General features: G+C 45.2%; 1 protein-coding gene across 3 annotated transcripts in view; it reads right to left on the minus strand.

Annotated features, from left to right (window-relative positions):
• The window catches only part of HIPK2 (homeodomain interacting protein kinase 2), a 106,780-nt gene extending 85,603 nt beyond the window's left edge, over positions 1-21,177 (minus strand). For all 3 annotated transcript variants that reach the window (XM_082255253.1, XM_082255254.1, XM_082255252.1), the window contains exon 1: positions 21,127-21,177. The gene's annotated coding sequence lies outside the window, so the exon portion shown is untranslated. The remainder of the gene's footprint in view (positions 1-21,126) is intronic.
• Between the last annotated feature and the right edge of the window lie 474 nt (positions 21,178-21,651).

The following is a 21,651-nucleotide window of genomic DNA, read 5'->3' on the forward strand; positions in this document are numbered from 1 at the left end:
AGTGCGGTGTGGTGCAATTTTAAGTTTCAAAGACCTAAAATCGCATTACAATTGCAGCTTTCAAGCACAAATTACACCACAAATCTACACTCCGAACCGCATGAAAATCGCACTGCAATGCACCACATTCAGTATGAACCTAGGCCAGTGATGGCGAACCTTGGCACCCCAGATGTTTCGGAACTACATTTCCCATGATGCTCCACTACACTACAGAGTGCATGAGCATCATGGGAAATATAGTTTGCTAAAGGAATTGTTACATTTCTTTTTATTGTAGTTCCTACCATTCCTGTCCTGAATTCCCATTTTTAAATCTGCAGGTTCATTAAAATAATCCCTATTGATCTGCCATAAGGTCCTTGTTCAGATACTAAAAGGTGACAACACTCTGCCTCGGTCTCCCAATTGTTCTTCTGCGTTGTCACCCTGTTTGATGGGTTTCTGATGAAGACAACTAGTGGCCAGTTCAACGCACATCACACAAGCATGGTCCACCGTTGTCACCCTCACAAACCTGGCCTGACAAATGCCATAGAGCCATCACCGGAGTGCATGTGGACATGAAGGGGCTGATTTACTAAAACCCGGAGAGTGCAAAATCTGCTGCAGCTCTGCATAGAGACCAATCAGCTTCCAGCTTTTATTGTCAAAGCTTAAAGAGGTTGTAAACCCACCTCACTTTTACCTATAGGTAAGCCTATATTAAAGGCTTACCTATAGGTGCTATAAATATCTCCCAAACTTGCACCGTTTAGGAGATATTTAGAGTGCATACTGCCGATGACGTCATCGGTGCATGCGCTCTGAAGGAACGGCCACCCGTGCCGTTCCTTCAGAGCTCAGTGCCGTGAACGACGGCTCCCGCGCTCAGGCGCGGGAGTGATGTAATCGCGCCTCCGGCCAATCAGATGGCCGGAGGAGCGAACCCGGAAGCAGGACGGCCGGACATGTCGGCCGTCCTGTTGTTGAGCGGGCAGCACGGCGGGGGCTTCGTTTTAAGGTAAGTACTTCATAATGAGCTAGTATGTGATGCATACTAGCTCATTATGCCTTTCTCTTTACAGGGCTTTTTTTTTCTCATTTTTTTTTTAGATTTTACTTCCTCTTTAACTGAAGAAGCTGAAGTTAGAAGCTGATTGGCTACCATGCAACGAATTCTGCATGCTTCCGTTTTAGTAAATACTGAAGTGTCTAAAAAGAGGCCGTGGGCGATAAGCAGCACTGAGATGGAACAAAGCTTTAAAAAAAGTGAAAACAGGATTATATTTTTAAGAATTGCTAATTGAATATGGTACAGAGTGCACAGAGCAAAGTAAATGTCATCCTGTTAGGGTGCCGTACAACATTATTGGGGGGCTCAGTGCATCTCTGCCCCGTCAGGGGGGTCGGACAATGTCAGCCCCAGCTGTGACATCAGCTAGGACAGGGTCCCCTTTTACTATAGATAGTGACAGATGGCATCCCTCCACATTCAGGGCTGGTGCAGACATTGGAGCCGGTATTGTGGACGGGAGCTGCTGTGCCTCCATTGTTTCCTGTACAGACAATTGGCAGAAGAAGCCATATTACAGCCCTCTCCTCCCTGAAGCTGCTGAGATGCTGGAAAATCCTGCCATCAAAAGCAGGATGCGGCACGGCCGGGGAGAGCGTCAGTCTCTGGAGTGGGAGAACCTGTTCTGCAGACACCAGGAAGAAGTGGGTTGGGGGGGGGCTGCAGACATGGCTCCATCTAAGGAGACGCTCAAAATGATCCTCCAGCCATTGTCTGATTGTTCATTACTGGAGAACTCCATGTCAGGCGGATAATTACACCTAGGGGTCTGTTATCAATGTTTTCACCTAATATTCACACAAAGACCTGCTCGTAGGGTAATAGGCTCCTAGTATGTGTATATATGAATGTGAGTTAGGGACCTTAGATTGTAAGCTCCTTTAGGGTAGGGAGTGATGTAAATATACTGTATGCCAAGCACTATGTAAATTGTCAGTGCTATAAAAATGCATTTCAGAAATATTAAATAAACGTTTAGGCCCCTTTCATACGATTGGACCGATCGGGTCCGCCTGTCCATTTTTCTGGCAGACTCGATCAGGCCACCCATTCTCCTCTATGGTAAGGCGGATGCCAGTGGACATGTGTCTGCTGACACCCACCTGGCATCTGATCTGACAAGATCCACTGAAAACAGATGGATGGCGATACATTCGCCATATGTCCAGCGGGTCGGATGGGATAAAAACGGACAGGCTGTTCATTTTCTTCCAATCTCCCCACGGACTCTGACTGGTCCGTCTCTGCACAGTGAGTGGGGATGGACCCGTCATCCTCCTGCTCAGTAGGGATTAGCGGAGAGATACCCACTGAACAAGCAGAGTCCAACAAAACGCATCCGCCCCATGTGAAAGGGGCCTTACCCAAGACTCAGTTTTTAAGAAATGGTCTGACTCTTAGGTAAACATTGTGTGCATCTTGGGTGAATGCTGTATACGTCTTGTGTGAACACTGTATACATCTTGGGTGAACACTGTGTACATCTTGGGTGAGTGCTGTGTACATCTTGGGTGAACGCTGTATACATCTTGGGTGAACACTGTGTACATCTTGGGTGAGCGCTGTGTACATCTTGGGTGAGCGCTGTGTACATCTTGGGTGAGCGCTGTGTACATCTTGGGTGAACGCTGTATACATCTTGGGTGAGCGCTGTATACATCTTGGGTGAACTCTATGTACATCTTTGGTGAACGCTCTATACATCTTGGGTGAACGCTGTATACATCTTGGGTGAACTCTATGTACATCTTTGGTGAACGCTGTGTACAGCTTGGGTGAACGCTCTATACATCTTGGGCGAACGCTGTGTACATCTTGGGTGAACGCTCTATACATCTTGGGCGAACGCTGTGTACATCTTGGGTGAATGCTGTGTACATCTTGGGTGAATGCTGTATATGTCTTGGGTGAACGCTGTATACATCTTGGGTGAACACTGTGTACATCTTGGGTGAACACTGTGTACATCTTGGGTGAGTGCTGTGTACATCTTGGGTGAACGCTGTATACATCTTGGGTGAACGCTGTGTACATCTTGGGTGAGCGCTGTATACATCTTGGGTGAACGCTGTGTACATCTTGGGTGAACCCTGTGTGCATCTTGGGTGAACGCTGTATACATCTTGGGTGAACTCTATGTATATCTTTGATGAACGCTGTGTACATTTTGGGCGAACGCTCTATACATCTTGGGCGCATGCTGTTTACATCTTGGGCGAATGCTGTATATGTCTTGGGTGAACGCTGTATACATCTTGGGTGAACGCTGTATACATCTTGGGTGAACACTGTATACATCTTGGGTGAACACTGTGTACATCTTGGGTGAGTGCTGTGTACATCTTGGGTGAGCGCTGTATACATCTTGGGTGAACGCTGTGTACATCTTGGGTGAACTCTATGTATATCTTTGATGAACGCTGTGTACATTTTGGGCGAACGCTGTGTACATCTTGGGTGAACGCTGTGTACATCTTGGGTGAACGCTGTGTACATCTTGGGTGAACGCTGTGTACATCTTGGGTGAACGCTGTGTACATCTTGGGTGAGTGCTGTGTACATCTTGGGTGAGCGCTGTGTACATCTTGGGTGAGCGCTGTGTACATCTTGGGTGAACGCTGTATACATCTTGGGTGAGCGCTGTGTACATCTTGGGTGAACGCTGTATACATCTTGGGTGAACGCTGTGTACATCTTGGGTGAACGCTGTGTACATCTTGGGTGAACGCTGTGTACATCTTTGGTGGAAACATTAATAAGTAGACCCCACAGATGATTTGAGTTATCTGTCAAACATTTGAGAACATTTACTAAAACTGCTGAGTGCAAAGTCTGCTGCGGCTGTGCATAGTAACCAATCAGCAGGTTTTACTGTCATAGGTTTATTGAACAAGTTGAAGTTTTTTTTTCCCTTGAATGTGATTGGCTACTCTTTGAAAAGTAAAGCTTCACCTCATTTACTAAGCTCTGGAGCAACTGCACTTACATGTGCACAGTGTATTTGCCTTGAGTAAATCATCCCCAATATGTATACTGTTTGGACAATGAATGGCACACTCACAGGGCTCTTTTTATCAATGTTTCACTCAATATTTATTTATCTTAGATACAAGATTCAATGACCAGGAAGTAGATGGTGACCCTGGATGATGGCTGAACAAAGATGAACTTCCTTTTTGGGAGAGAAAAGCAGGTGAAGGCTTTGCCAGGAGGAGTACTGTGATCCCTGGGAGCGGTATTAATATCTGGAAGCAGGGCCAGGACAAGGGGTGCACAGGCGGGACGGCTGTCCTGGGCACTGTGGTGTCATGAGGTGGTGGGGGGGGATCACAAGATGATTTGGGAGGGGAATTTTGTTGGAAAGGGGAATTTGGGGTTGAGAGGGGGATTGGACAAAGAAGATTTGTGCTAGGTGGGGGGATTTGGGGGGAGGAATTTGTGCGGGGGGGGGAGGGTTGGGGGAATGCTAAGCTATGTTGAGAGGGGGGATTGGGCAAAGAAGATTTGTGCTAGGTGGGGGGATTTGGGGGAGGAATTTGTGCTAAGGGGGGGGGGGGTTTGAAGTTGGGGGAGAAGACGTGTACTAGGAGGGATAGAGTATTTGTGCTAGGAGGGGTGAATATTTTTTTGCGGGGGGGCGGACTTGGGGGATGAGGGAGCAAAGATTTGTGCTGAGATGGGGGATTTCAGTAGAGGGGCAGATTTATACTGGGGGGGGGGGATTATGCTTAGGGGTAAGCATGCAGATTAGTGCTCAGTGTTTTTATGGGGAGATTTTTGCTGACACATAATGCTCATCTTGTGGGAGGGGGGGGGGACACATCCAGTTTGGCATGTTTGTCCTGGGCTCCAGAAGATGTCCCGACACTGGAAGTGTTACACTCACACATTACTGAGCGTGCTGCACTTAAAGTATATGTGAACCCTTACCTTGTAAAACAACCCGTTCAGTTTAAAATAGAAATGCAAGGCAAATGTTTTGTGTATACTCTGTGTATATATATATATATAGCAGTTTGGAGACCACTAGGCTAGAGTATTTATGCGTGTTTAGGCCTCGTTCACACGGGGTGATTAGCTCCTTGCCCCATGCAGGTCCATCTTTTACCAGCACAGGAATGTACAGGTGCTGTGTGCATCCCATTTTATGCCCCGTACACACGTGCAGATTATCTGAAGACTTTTGTCTGCAGACTTACCAAAACCATATAATATGAGGTCAAACCTAAACACTTTCAATTTGTATGCAATCCGGCAGGCCCTTGCACTACATAGAAAAGGTAAATCTGAAGACAAAAGTCTTCAGATAATCTGCACGTGTGTACGGGGCATTAGTCTATGGGGACACACGGGTGAACAGACACAACCGCTGTGTCCTTATATGACATGCAGGTGCGGGACCCCGAACTCACCCTGTGTCCCTATAGACTAAAATGGGATACACAGGTGCCACATGCATCCCCCATGACAGCATCTCATTTTAGTCTATCAGGTAAAAGACAGACCTGCATGATGTATGGAGCTAATCGCCCCATGTGAATGGGGCCTTAGACACGCTAATGTGCGTACAAGTGTAAATGATGCTCATAAATGCCTCTCTAAATGCAACTTTGGGGCATTTTTATATTAAAGCGGAGTTCCGGACAATTTTTTTTTTTTTTTTTTAGGCAAAAATACCCCTAAAATAGTCAGGGTTAGTGCATTTAAACAACGATATCCTCTAAACTGTCCCCAGTAAGGCTCCGTTCACATGTGAGCGTATGGATCGCGATCCGGAGATTTATGCAAATCGCGGGACGCCTAGCGTTGCCCGTTGATTTTCAATAGCCCCCCAAACGCCGAGCGATGTTGCCGCAATTTCCGCCTGCCGAATCGCGGCAACATCGCGCAATACGCTCCAAAGAAGCTCTTGTACTTTTTTGGAGCGTATTGCGTCCTGCGATTTTGTTTGCGCGATGTTGCCGCGATTCGGCAGGCGGAAATCGCGGCAACATCGCGTGGCGTTTGGGGGGCCATTGCAAATCAACGGGCAACGCTAGGCGTCCTGCGATTTGCATAAATCTCCGGATTGCGGGCGGAACCGCGGCGGTTCTGCCCGCATACGCTCACATGTGAACGGAGCCTTAGTGTACATGCAGCATGAATTACTGTGAAATTCTTGTCCAGTGCCGCCATCTGTGTGGGCAGATGAAGCCGCAGTGTCCCTCTTCCTGGATTTTGAGAGTCCCAGAATGCTATACCCTCGTCACTTCCGGGGCAGGCGCGTCATCCCACACCTGGTTCCGCATCATTGCGTATGCCCAGAGGCTGTTCTCCATCCATCGGCAGAGAATGACACGCCTGCACCCAAAGTGACAAGGGACACCGGTGCAGGCTCATTGACTCCTGGGATTGATGACGCTCATCTCCCAGGAGTCAATGCAAAGCAGGAAATGACGTCGGCGGCCGCATAAGGAGGAAGTGCAGCGATTTTTCATTAAAAATAAGGTAAGCAAACCAAAAAAAAAATATCCAATTTGTTTTTAGAATGTGATAATGTAATGTATGATGGGAAGTTTAAAATGTGGCCGGAACTCCGCTTTAAGGACCCATTTACACTATCTCTGTGCGTTTCTGCATGCGTGTTTTGCATGTTTTCAACGAGTTTACAGGCATTTGTGGTGCTTTTTTTTGGAATAATTTTTAATTTATTTTCTTTTTACTTTTACACACATTTACATGCATTCATGTGCATTTGTAGTGTGTTTTGGTGCAGAAAAATGCCGCATGCTGTACTTTTTAAACGCACATGAAAGAGCTGCAATGGTGTTACCTAGGTACATTTGAATACATTCATTTTTCTTGCACATGCGTTAACACCGTGTTTTTGCTGCATTTAAAAACTCACCTGAATGCATTAGGTGTAAACCAGCCCTAAGTGGCGGTTCACACATATGCAATGCGGGAACCCTGCGTATCCATTGCGGGTTCCCGCATTGCATTGAAATCACAGGCAGTTCACACTGCCATATGCGAATCACTGGGGGTGTCAATACAAAGCTAACCCACAGATCAGTTGGCATATCGCAGTGCAAACTGTCAGTTCAGACATAAATCGGATCGCATAGGTGTGAATCACCATGCGATCCAATTCTGGTGCGGACCCAAAAAAGGGTCCTGTGCGTGTTGTGTCCGAATCCAATGTGACTTCAGCCATACAATCTGGATCACCAGGTGAAAATAAAAGTGGCGATATAGTAAGTTTCCTGTTCTTCGGTTTGGATGTTCAGTTCCTTCGATCACAACTGCCGTTGCAAAATGGTTTGATTTGTCTGATAATGATCACACGTACAGCTGATTAAAGGGAAAGGGGAGATCTGCACAGAACTTCAGCTGCCTGCATATCTGAATCATTGTTTTGACATAAAGGAATCCATTTATTCAGTTTGACAGGTGACAGGTTCACTTTGGCTCCATTCACACCTGAGCGTATCGTTTTCAGGCATTTTTGGGGCTTTTTTCAGGCGTTTTTCAGGCGCTTGTATTCTGCCAAAAAAGAAGCTCATGTACTTTTTTGAGCTTCAGGCATTTTGCTTCAGGCGACAAAACGCTCAGATGTGAACAGGGGCCAGTAAAATGAATGGGATTTTGCTTGAGACTTCAAAAATAAGCGAGCTGAAAAACGCTCAGATGTGAACAGGGCCTTTAAGCTGTAATACCATTCGGGGGGGGTGTAAGGCTACGTTCACATCTTGGCGTTGCTATTTACAGGTGTTTTTTAGGCGTTTTTATGGGCGTTTTTTCAGGTGTTTTTGTGCAGGCGTGTTTAGGTTGATAAGTGACCAATGGAAAAAAATAAAAACGCCTGTAATCTACCCAAAAAGAAGCTCATGTACTTTTTTGAGCGTTGGGCGTTTTGCTTAAAACGTCAAAACACTCAGATGTGAACAGGGGCCATTGATATGAATAGGATTTGTCTTGTTGGGCGTTTTTTTTGAGCGGATCCTAGAGCAGAAAAACGCCCCAAAATGCCTACATGTGAACTTAGCCTTAATGTCTGTGTTTCCAAAACAGTCAATTCAATAGAATTCACTGTATTTCTCTCCAGATTTCATTGTTAAACTTTGTTTATATTGTTATGTTGATGTGTCCCCAAACAGGGAAATATCTGATTGAAAGACCATTTTCTCTGTTTATCTCAGTTACAGTAAATACCCCCTCCCCCCACGTTTACACAACACTTTATACTGGTATGCCGACCAGCCACCATTTGCTGCAATCTTTAAACAGCAAATCAACTAGTGAACTGTCATAACAACACAGCCATCCGACCAGTTTCTGTATAAATTGGGAATATAAAACTGAGCAGGGCTTTCCCAGTGCCCCTGAGCAGGACTGTTGTCTGTAGCCTACCATTCTACATGTCACTTGCTTCCTTGAAGACAAGGCCAGCCATGGATGGAGCAATTTTCAGATCATTTCAATGACTTTCATCCAGCTTCAACCTATAATTTGGTAAAAATTGTTGCAAGAAAAAAAACAACCTACCTTACGGCTTTTATGGCAAACCTGGATCAATTTTATACACTGAAGTAGATCTATTGCATCAAATAAATAGAAATCGACTGAAACAGCAACCGGTCGCAGAAATCAATCAGATTATCTAACGAGTTTGGTCAGAATTTCTTTCATTAAGTTGCCCAGCAGAAAAAATAATGGAGATAATTAGTCCAGTTCTTTTGTAATTTTGATAGCAAATGAAATCAATATTAGGGACGCATTAACACTTAAAGTGTTACTAAAATCAGTCTGTATATGCAGTAAAGCACGCTTGGTATACTCATTGTGGAACCTAAGGGGTTAATCCTTTGCATTGTGTATAAAGGCTGTTTGATCCTGTCTTCTCTGATCCTCCTCTTCTTTCACTGTTTTCTAAACATAGCCTGATATTTACAGAGCCAGGGGACGGGCTGCACATGCTCAGTTTGGTGTGAATTGCTAGAGAGTTTTTTTTCTTAGAAGAGTGCATTGTATTTAATCACTGCTGGGTTTTTTTATTCTTTGCTAAACAAACAAAAAAAAAAACGAACATTTTGAAAAAAATAAATAAAAATATTTATAGTGTGTTATAAAATTTTGCAAACAGATAATTTTTCTACTTCACTAATGTGCACTGATGAGGCTGCACTGAAGGGCACTGATAGGTGGCACTGATGTGCACTGATGAGGCTGCACTGATGGGCACTGATAGGTGGCACTGATGAGGCTGCACTGATAGGTGGCACTAATGTGCACTGATGAGGCTGCACTGATGGGCACTGATAGGTGGCACTGATGGGCACTGATGAGGCTGCACTGATAGGTGACACTGATGAGGCTGCACTGATGGGCACTGATAGGTGGCACTGTTGGGCACTGATGAGGCTGCACTGATGGGCACTGATGAGGCTGCACTGATGTGCACTGATGAGGCTGCACTGATGAGGCTGCACTGATAGGTGGCACTGATGGGCACTAATGAGGCTGCACTGATGGGCACTGATGAGGCTGCACTGATGGGTGGCACTGATGGACACTGATGGGTGGCACTGATGGACAGCATTGATACGAACTGGTTGACAGCACTGATAGGCAGCACTGGTGGGCACTGTCGGGATTGCACTGATAATCAGTGCCCTATTAGTGTCACAAGCTGGCTATCGGCTCTCCTTTTCTCTCCTTATGCTCTCAGCGTGAGGGATGAAAAGCCGATTTGAGTTTACTTCTGTAATCAGCTGTCTTTGGACACAGTTGATCACATGGTAAAGGGCCACTGTGATTGGCCCTTTACCCTGATCTTTTATCACCTGTGTCCGAAGGACTCAGTGATCAGGAAGCGCACCGCAGGGGGCAGGGGGGGGGTGGGCAGTCCAATTATGGGAGGACGTCCATGTACGCCGTCTTTCGGCTATAGCGTGGGCATGAAGTGGTTAAAAATTGGACCTAGTATCCAATATAATTTTTCATGTCCGTGCATGCCAGGGCCGTCTTTAACACAGGGCAAAAAGGGCAGCTGCCCAGGGCCCAGTCTTTGTTGTGGGGTCCAAACCAGCTGCCCCTTGAGCCCGAACTGCCCGCAAAAAGTTGACAAGTGGATTCGGGAGGGCCCAAGAAAATGTTTGCCCGGAGCCCAATCAATATTAAAGATGGCCCTGGTGCATGCTCAGTAATGTGTAAGTGTAACACGTCCAGATATGTATTACTTCTCTCAAATATCACAGTACTCCTCCCAATCATGCCTACATATGCTTTTCTCTCCAAAAGAACAGAGCCATCCTTGTTCAGGCATCATCCAGAGTCACCATTTACTTCCTGGACTGAGACGCCGGATCGGAGATGACACAATCATGTAAATCCTGGTGACTGTGTAGTTCTTGGCTGTGTTCACAAATGTCTGACACAGATCAGCCTGTGCTCTAACCTTGTAACTTGCTATAATGTTGCAGTCTGATCAGAGGGGGGGAGGGGAGACTGAGGAAATGCTTCTTCCTGCCTGCAGCAAACTGATAACGTCATCTTAGCTTAGGCAAAGTCACTGATTGGAGGTCCAGGGTGACTTTTTTAATGATAAAAAGTTGAGCTTTTCTATTAAAAAAAAATATAATGTTGCTGTATATTGGGATATGTCAGGAATGTATTCATGTTGACGGATATCACATCTTTAAATATCTTACGACAAAGCTTTCTGACCCACAGAGCTGTCACTCTAATAAAGTGCTCTCCACACACAATGGCCATTCATAGTTTTTATTTCATTCCTATCCAATGACATACATCATTTGATCGATATCTTGCTGGATTTTGTTGGAAACTTCAATCACATCTGATGGAAAACACCATCCTGCACACTGCTATCCCCCAATAAGTGGGTTCAATACTTGATATGAAAATGTTTAAGTTACATTGTAAGGGCAATGTCAGACGGGTGATTTATTGTAGCGATCCTCTCCCCTTTTTTTTTTTTTTTTAATTATGATTTTTTTTTTTTTCTATTTAAAACAAATTCTCCCTAAGGAAATCAGAGATATTTTCTATGGAATCACTAATTAATTTACAGGAATTTTTATCTCAGTTGATCAGCGATGGGCCATACACTAGTATACAATTTTCTTGTTCAATGTCCTTTAGATTTACCTTAAACTGTGAAGTGCAAGGGCCTGCCTGATTCCATACAAATTGAAAGTATTTAGGTTTGACCTCATATTATATGGTTTTGATAAATCTAAAGGAAAACTGATCAAGAAAATTGTATAATGTATGGCCAGCCTAAGATTGAGCTGGGGGGGATTTACTAAAACTGGATAGTGCCAAATCTGGTGCAGCTGTGCATGGTAGCCAATCAGCTTCTAACTTCCACTTCTTCAACTAAGCTTTGACAATAAAACCTGGAAGCTGATTGGTTTCTATGCAGAGCTGCACCAGCTTTGCATGCTCCAGTTTTAGTAAATCTCCCCCCTTACGTCAATGACAAGATCGCCAGTGACAATCGCTCTGCATTCTCCTCTATGGTTTAGCTACAAATTGCTGATAGAGAACAAGTTGTTGCAGAGCACACCAACCCAATGTTGTAACACAAGTTTAACTTGTAGCAGCAGCAAATCGATTCTGTGCGTTATATTGCCAGTGACCCTAGCAATGAGATCTCTAGCTACAAATCGCTGTTGATTGCTGCCATTAGCGATTAATCGCCCATCTGACATTGCCCTTATGGCGCCCCTATTATGCAGGTATTGTCATTTCTCAAGGTCACCCAGGTAGACTAACATGTTCTCCATGTGCACGGCTGACAATGAAGCCATCCTACCCAGGATTAATAATAATTAATAATAATCTCGCATTAATTATAATCTCGCATCACTCCGGATTTCAGAAAGGGAATGTCACATAGGACACAGCAAACCCAGCAGGAGCTCTCGCTGGTAACCTTTCCACTGCCAGCACTGGGCCTAACCAGGATAGCGGGCCTATATATATATATATATATATATACACACACACATACATACACACACATATACATACATACACATATATATATATATATATATATATATATATATATATATATATATATATATATATATATATATATACACCCCCACTGTTACAGCGGTAATCAATCCTTACATGAAGACCGCAACTGTAAATTTCTTTGCAGAGTAACCAGGTTTTATTTATTACAGCCCTTTATATAGCGCCAGCAATTTACGCAGCGCTTTACATACACATCATTCCCTGCCATTAAAGCGGTGTTCCAGCTGTGCAAAAAAAAAAAAAAAAAAAAAATGAAAAGTCAGCAGCTACAAATACTGCCGCTGCTGACTTTTATTATATAGACCAGGGATTCCCAAACTACGGCCCTGCAGTTATTCAGGAACTACAATTCCCATCATGCCTAGTCATGTATGTGAATGCCTCATGGGATGTGTAGTTCTGCAACAGCTGGGGGGGCCGTAGTTTGGGAATCCCTGATATAGACACTTACCTGTCTAGGGAGCCCGCAATGTCAGCGCCCCAGCCGGTTTTCAGATCGGGTGCCAGGTGCTGGCGCCGCCATTCACTCTAAGGGTAACCGACAATTAAACCTTTCGGGCTTCACAGCCGGTTCCCAACTGCGCATGCGTGAAGCACGGTGCGCATTCTCATTGGCTCAGCGGCGGGGGAAGGAGAAAGGGGATGGCGGCACTGTCCTCTGGAAGTGGGGAAGGGTACCTGTCAAAAACAGGTACCCGTTCTCCCTTCCTCCCTGAAATGTGCCAAATGTGTCACCAGAGGGCGGAGGAAGCAGATGAGCGGAAGCTCCAGTTTTGGGCGAAACACCGCTTTGAGGAGCTCACAATCTTAGGCTGGCCATAAGATTGAATTGAATCTCTGAAATGGCCGAGATTCAAACCATGCATGGCCAGGCTGAATGTACCAAGTTGGTCGATCGATCAACTTGGGTGCAACCAGCTTGCCGGATTTTACATGCGATTATCGCTAGCCGCTGTTATAGCCACTAGCAATAATCACTGTCTTCTCCCTGCGGGGATGTCTTCCCCTCCTGCAGGAGGAGCAGGAGGGATTCCCCTGTCAACATTGTCTGAGCTGATGGAGGAATTGAGCAAATTTTTGCAACCCGTGGTGGCAGGAAAAGAATTCACACTGTGTATGGCCTATCTTACATATATACATATGAGGGCTGATTTGGGCTACTTTCACACTACTGCATTTCAAAAACGCTGTAAGAACGCATATGTGTTTATGTTGTGTTTCTGGTGCATTTTGCACCTGTGAAAAAAAATGCATCAAAAACACAATTGCTGGTTTTTGCCACGTTTTTTATGGGTTTTCCATTCATTCCAATGAGGAGGTGCATTTTTGGTGTGTTTTTTTTTACTGCACCAAACATGCACCAAAAATGCAGAGTGCAGGACTTTTAAAAACACAACTGACTTGTATGAAGAGATCCATACAGCTCTGTGGGATTTAATGGTCATGCATTTTTTTTTCTTGAAAATGTAAGGCAAAAACTGATCAGGGGGAAAGAGCCCTAAGGGTCCTGTGACACGGGCGGTGCGCCCAGCGGACTCAGTTTTGCTCCGCCGATCCCCGCTGAGCAGGCGGATGACAGCTCCGTCTCCGCTTTTGCAGAGACGGACCTGTCAGATCCCCGCTCTCCTCTATGGGAGATTTGATGAAAACGGACCGCCTGTCCATTTTCATCCGATCTTATCCTTCAGGGTTTCCATCCGCCTGGATTTCACGGATAGGATCGGATTGAAAAGTAGCGGGTGTCAGCAGACATGTCACCCCTGACATCCTCTGCTCCATAGAGATGCATGGAGCATCCAATCAGGCCCGCCTGAAAAGGCGGACCGGATCGGAAAGCCGGTGTGAAAGGGGCCTTAGGCTGGACACACACTATACAACTTTTGTTGTTAGATTTACCTTCACTATGTAGCGCAAGGTCCTGCCTGATTGCATACAAATTGAAAGTGTTTAGGTCTGACCTCATATTATATGGTTTTGGTAAATCTAAAGGAAAAAATCTAAAGAGAATTGTATAGTGTGTATCCAGCTTTAGACAGGATCCAATTAACCTACAAACATGAGTGTAGGAGGAAACCAGAGTACCCGAGGGAAACCCACGCAGGCACAGGGAGAACATGCAAAGCAGATCGTTTCCTGGCCGGAAGGGGGGCCAGTGCTACAAGGTAGAAGTACTGAGTCGGTATTATCTGCTATTGATATAAATGTATTGCTCCTGATATGCGGTGGAATATTTTGTAAATAGGAGATGACTCAAGATCCTTTTTCACTGTGAAGATTCCATGGTCAGCCTTATGGAGGGGGATGGGGAGTTGATGATCTTGTCATATAACCAGAGCCCGGAGTGGTCAGCAATTTGCTCATGTTACAAACATTGAGATTTCCCCTTACTGATGTAAACAGGAGCTTGGTTTGCGTTTCTTGTAGCCCAGTTGGCAGTTTTTGGCAGCCATGGAAAATCGAGTAGACACAGGCATTTTTTATATACAAGACTCACCCAAGCTCTACCGCCATATAAATGATGTGAAGACACGATTAAGTTCTGTTATTCATCCATTGTTGCATATTGTGCATTATGGGTTTAAATGTTTCTTTTGTTTCTTCAGCATTGTCTGGCTATATGAGGATCTTTGTTCGCAGGTTGATCATTCTCACATGGCTTTAATTATACACCTTTCAGGATTTTAATTGGTCAGTCCACCCCAGTCCATGGGAGTGGCTGCATTTGGAAACATATATACAGTATGTGGTTTTTATTATTTTCCATGCATGCTATGAGGAAGGCTGAGGCCGAAACGCATTAGCATCTATGGACATTGTATTTGCTGTTGTGCATCCATAAAGGATCTTTTAAGAAGAAGCACCGAGTTGCCGGCTTTTTGTTGGATTTATCTACAGGCATTTTTTAGTCTTGTAAATTTTAGTCTAATTCAGCAAGAATTTACAAAGCATTTAAAAAGAAATGTCTAAAGCCCATTCCAAAACTTGGAACCCAAAAGGCAATGCAAACCCTAATCTACAGAACATCAAAGCATTTACAGCTTTAAACAGGCATTTAGCAAGCTGTAAGAGGAACACTGGGCCGAGCTTTGCAAGGCTCCATGTACACTGCAACTTGTAAACGGCCGTTTAGGAGCAGTTGGGCGTTTTTTTCAGAAGCCTAAGGCCCCGTTCACACTGGGGCGATCCGACTTCCCGGGGCGACCTCACAGGTCGCGGCGCGCTGCTCGCACCGCGACCTCGGAGCGGCCGGCACGGACTTCATAACATTGAAGTCAATGCAGGTCGCTCCAGGTTGCCCCAAAGAAGCTCCGGACCCTTTTTCTAAGTCGGAGCGACTTGTGTCGCTCCTATTAGAACGGGTCCACAGCTTCTCTATGCCAGGCGACCTACGGCGACCGGTCAGGCGACCAGGTCGCCTGCCAGGTCGCCCCAGTGTGAACGGGGGCTTAACCCACCAACATGTTATCTTATCTGTCCATGTACACTGAGTCGTTCACAGTCATTTGCAGGCAGTTGAGTTCAGGGACGTTTTTTGGAACGCAATTATTTGGGTTCGAACGTGTGTTTCCCGACTTTTCAAACGCAAAAACGCGACCGAACATGATGACCCGCGTTTGGCGCTCGTGTTTTTCCATTTTAAAGGGGAATGATTTTTTTTACCTCTAGGAACGGTTTTAAACGCAAACGCCCGCTAAACGCTGGTGCAAACGCGACACAACGGACGTTTTAAACGTCCTAAAAAAAAATAAAAAAATTCCAGCATTCAAGGGACTTTTAACAACGTCCCGTGTACATGGAGCCTAAAGGCTTTAACTGCCAGCTAAAGTTTGGTATATGCTTACCGATGTCTCCTGACTGTAGTAACAAATAGGATAAAGTGCCTGTGTGTACATAACATTGGAGTATGTCTACAAGCCACAAACAGGGACAGGAGAACATATAAACATTTTTTTAAACATAGTTGGGGAATAAACCATCAGATTCTGATGTGGATATAAACATCTGAAACCTCATAGTAAGATTCTGTCTTCTCCCAGATGTTCTTCTGGGAGATGGTCAGAGTGACTATCTTTCATCTAGCTCAGTGGTCTCAAAACTTTCTAAACAAAGGGCCAGTTTACGGTCCTTCAGACTTTAGGGGGACCAGATTGTGGCCACTGGGAGTAGAAAAGGTCCCAATGGCAGTGGGAAAAAACAATGCCCCAATGCTGGTGTCAGTGGGAGGAATTGTGCCCCATCATTGGTGTGAGTGGGAAGAATTGCATCATTAGTGTCGTTGGGCCCCATTGTTGGTGTCGTTGGGAGAATATGTGCTCCATCATTGGGAGGAATTGTGTTCCATCATTGGTGTCATTGGGCCCCATTGTTGATTTCATTGGGATGAATTGTGCCCCATCATTGTTAGTGTCATTGGGAGAAATTGTATCCCATCATTAATGTCATTGGGAGGAATGGTGTCCCATCATTCTTAGTGTCATTGGGAGAAATTGTGTCCCATCATTAGTGCCATTGGGAGAAATTGAGCCCCATCATTGGTTTCATTGAGAGGATTTGTGTCTCATCATGGTTAGTGTCATTGGGAGAAATTGTGCCCCATCTTTATTGACATTGGGAGAAATTATTTCCCGTCATTGGGAGAAATTGTGCCCCATCATTAATGTTGTTGGGAGGAATTGTGTCCCATCTTTAGTTTCGTTAGGAGAAATTTTGCCCCATCTTTGGTGTCATTGAGAGGAATTGTGCCCCATCGTTCGTGTTATATGGAAGAATTGTGCCTCTTCATTGGTGTCAGTGAAGGGAATTATGCCCCATTGTTGGTATCAGTTAATGAAAAAGTGCCCCAAGGGCTGGATAAAAGCAAGCAAAGGGCCACATCTAGTCCCCGGGCCGCAGCTTGGAGACCACTGATCTAGCTATAAACACCATGGGAGAGCATATGTTGCATAGACCCCACACATTTAAACAGGGTCCCACACATTATTACATGGGCCTTATACATATATACAGTACAAAGACCTTATACATGGCCCCACATACCTATAAGGTAGACAGACCCCATACATCTATACAGTACAGGGCCTCACACATCTAGAGGATATACTGATCCTATACATCTATACAGTAAATGCCCCACACATCTAGAAGGTAAACGGCCTGACACATCATAGGTGAACCCTATTCATCTATATAGTACATGGCCCCATACATCTATACATGGAGCCCAAGCATCTATACAGTACATGGACCCTATACATCTACACATTGCCTCCAGACATCTATACAGTACATGGGCCCAAGCCATCTTTACACAGCCACCACATGTCAATATGTGAGCCCCACACATCTATACAGTAAATGTACCCCAACATCTATACATGGCCCCTGCACATCTACATCTATACAAAACATAGCCCTCACACATCAATAGGTGGGCCCTATGCATTTATGTAATACATAGCCCCACACATCTATACATGGACCACAAACATCTATGCAGTACAATCTGGCCAGAAATAGGCACACGGGGGGTCATGTACAGATGTATGGGGCACTGTACTGTATAGATACACAGAGTTCACCTATAGATATGCAACATCTGGAGGCTCACAGTAATTTTCTGTAGACCCAGATGTATAAGGGTCTACCTATAGATGCATGGAGTACAACTACAGATGTATGGGGTCCACCTAGAGATGCATGGGGACCACCTCTAGATATGTGGTGTCTGAATATGTATGGTTGCCATGTAAAGATCTGTGGGGGTCATGTATATATGTATGGAGTCTACATATCGATAAATAATGTCCACCTATAGATATGTGGGGTCTGTGTATGTATGTGTGGTGGCCATGTATGGATACATGGGGGGCCATGAAAAGGATGTATGGAATCTACATATAGCTGTATAGGTCCTGGTAAAACAGTACATTGTCCATATATCTATATGTGGACTCCATATATCTATATACCCCCTTCCCATACATCTATATGTGGACTCCATATATCTATATAACCCCCTCCCCCATACATATATATGTGGACTCCATATATCTATATGTGGACTCCATATATCTATATACACCTCTCCCCAATACATCTATATGTGGACTCCATATATCTATATACCCCCTCCCCATACATCTATATGTGGACTCCATATATCTATATACCCCCTCTCCCATACATCTATATGTGGACTCCATATATCTATATACCCCCTCCCCATACATCTATATGTGGACTCCATATATCTATATACCCCCTCCCCCATACATCTATATGTGGACTCCATATATCTATATACCTCTCCCTCCCCCATACATCTATATGTGGACTCCATATATCTATATACCCCCTTCCCCCATACATCTATATGTGGACTCCATATATCTATATACCCCATATATCTATATGTGGACTCTATATATCTATATACCTCTCCCTCCCCCATACATCTATATGTGGACTCCATATATCTATATACCCCCTCTCCCATACATCTATATGTGGACTCCATATATCTATATACCCCCGCCCCATACATCTATATGTGGACTCCATATATCTATATAACCCCGCCCCATACATCTATATGTGGACTCCATATATCTATATACCTCTCCCTCCTCCATAGATCTATATGTGGACTCTATTTATCTACACTGTATACCTCTCCCCCATACATCTATATGTGGACTCCATATATCTATATACCTCTCCCCCGTACATCTATATACTCCCCTCCCCCATACATCTATATGTGGACTCCATATATCTATATACTCCCCTCCCCCATACATCTATATGTGGACTCCATATATCTATATACCCCCCACACATCTATATGTGGACTCCATATATCTATATACCCCTCCCCCATACATCTATATGTGGACTCCATATATCTATATACCCCCCACACATCTATATGTGGACTCCATATATCTATATACCTCTCCCTCCCCTATACATCTATATGTGGACTCCATATATCTATATACCCCCCACACATCTATATGTGGACTCCATACATCTATATAACCCTCCCCCATACATCTATATACCCCCTCCCCCATACATCTATATGTGGACTCCATATATCTATATACCCCCTCCCCCATACATCTATATGTGGACTCCATATATCTATATACCGCACTCCCCCATACATCTATATGTGGACTCCATATATCTATATACCCCTCCCCCATACATCTATATACCCCTCCCCCATACATCTATATACCCCCTCCCCCATACATCTATATGTGGACTCCATATATCTATATACCCCCTCCCCCATACATCTATATGTGGACTCCATATATCTATATACCCCCTCTCCCATACATCTATATGTGGACTCCATATATCTATATACCCCCCTCCCCCATACATCTATATGTGGACTCCATACATCTATATACCCCCTCCCCCATACATCTATATGCGGACTCCATACATCTATATACCCCCTCCCTCATACATCTATATGTGGACTCCATACATCTATATACTCCCCTCCCCCATACATCTATATGTGGACTCCATACATCTATATACCCCCCTCCCCCATTCATCTATATATCCCTCCCCCATACTATACTCCCTTCCCCCATACATCTATATGTGGACTCCATATATCTATATACCCCCCTCCCCCATTCATCTATATATCCCTCCCCCATACTATACTCCCTTCCCCCATACATCTATATGTGGACTCCATATATCTATATACCCCTCCCCCATACATCTATATACCCCTCCCCCATACATTTATATGTGGACTCCATACATCTATATACCCCCTCCCTCATACATCTATATGTGGACTCCATACATCTATATACCCCCCTCCCCCATACATCTATATGTGGACTCCATACATCTATATACCCCCTCCCCCATACATCTATATGTGGACTCCATATATCTATATACCCCCATACATCTATATAAAATAGATGTAATGTTTATGCTATGCCTGTACCCCCATCCATAGGCATCCTCTGAAGCTCATCCATTAACACAGCTTGCCATCCTTCCCACATTCTCCCCCTAGAATAGAATAGCCCTGTAATCTATTTTAGCTCCCAGATACCTGCTCTGACGCCGCAAAGCCGGCAGAGGGCGCCGCTCCCAGCCGTTCAGTTCAGATTACTGTACTGAATTTCCACCCAGACAAGAGAGACAGAGAGAAAAGAGGGCCTGTTTATGTTTGAACAATAAAAATCACCTTCAGCTGCCTATTCCCCTCTTCTACTGGGGTACCCTGAATGTTGTCCAGAGGTAGCATTCACAAGCCATAGGCCCTAAAGTTATGGGCCACAGATGGGGGGGGGGGGGGGGGAAGGTAAAACATCCTCCCCATTCTACATTGTGGGGGAGGGGGGGGTCTTTGCAGTAAGAGGCTTGGCAAGCCCTGGAAGGGGTTAAATCAAACTAACTTCAATCCGATTAAAGGTTGCCATTGGAATCTTCCACCAGCCCAGCCTGATGAGAGCCATAAAGGCAGTTAATGTCTAATCCCCTGCAAGAGGCCTCAGTGCTACAAGTTTCATGCATGCCCCTCCCCCACCAGGGCCACTCAAGGGTTAAGCATTTTTCCTGCAGGAAGGGGGGGATGCAGCAATTTTTGGGAGAATATTTCTTGCAGATAGTAGATACACAATAGGCACCTCTCCTCTCCCCACCCCATCCTTCCTTACAAAAGTCAAGCCCAGTTCAGATTAACCCTAAAAACTGCCCCTTCCCCTCCCCCCAAGGCATTACATAATAGATCCCCAGCAAGCTCTGTGTACAAATCTATTTTCTTCTAGGACACAACAACCCCCCATCCACAGACAGCAACATCATATTTATATAACATGTATTCTACAAACATGTCACTGCACAATGGCTGCAATGTCCCCTGTACAGGCTGATCCCAGGACAGCAAGGGTTAATAGGGGGAGGGGGGGGGGGTCTGCATTTTTTTAGGGTTGGGGGCAGGGAGGGCATTGATTGCCCAATCTTACCTCCACACACAGGGGTCACCGGGGCAGGAGACGAAGAGCTTCATGGCAGATCCTTGGTGCAGTCCTGGGGGGGTCACAGCTGCTTCTCAGGATTGACTTGTGCCATGCTGGGGGGGTGCTTAGTGGGCTCCCCTGGTAGTCACTAGCTGCACCCCCATGTCTGGGGGATCCTACATTCAGAGGGTGCACAGGCTGGGCCCTATAGCAGGGAAAAGAGGGGGGGGGGGTCCCTGGCACCTAATCTGTAGGGAAGAGACTGCAGCCCCCTAGGAGCTCCCCCCTCTGCACCCCCATGCAGGGTCCCCGCACACAGCCAACAGGGAGCTTGGTAAAAGTTGGGTTTAGAAGAGAAAAGGCAGAGGAGGAGGAGGAGAGGAGAGGAGAGGAGAGAGCCGGAGCCTTTTCTTCTCTGCTCCGAAGAGCAATCAAACGCCCATCTCATGGATGACGTGCAGGGGGGGGGGGGGGGGGGAGCTGGGCTGTCAGGGCTCCCCCCTCCTCTCTTCTGTTTAACCAACACACTTC

This window comes from Pelophylax lessonae (assembly GCF_965119305.1).
Source record: "Pelophylax lessonae genome assembly, chromosome: 4".
In the NCBI taxonomy this organism is placed as follows: Eukaryota; Metazoa; Chordata; class Amphibia; order Anura; family Ranidae; genus Pelophylax; species Pelophylax lessonae.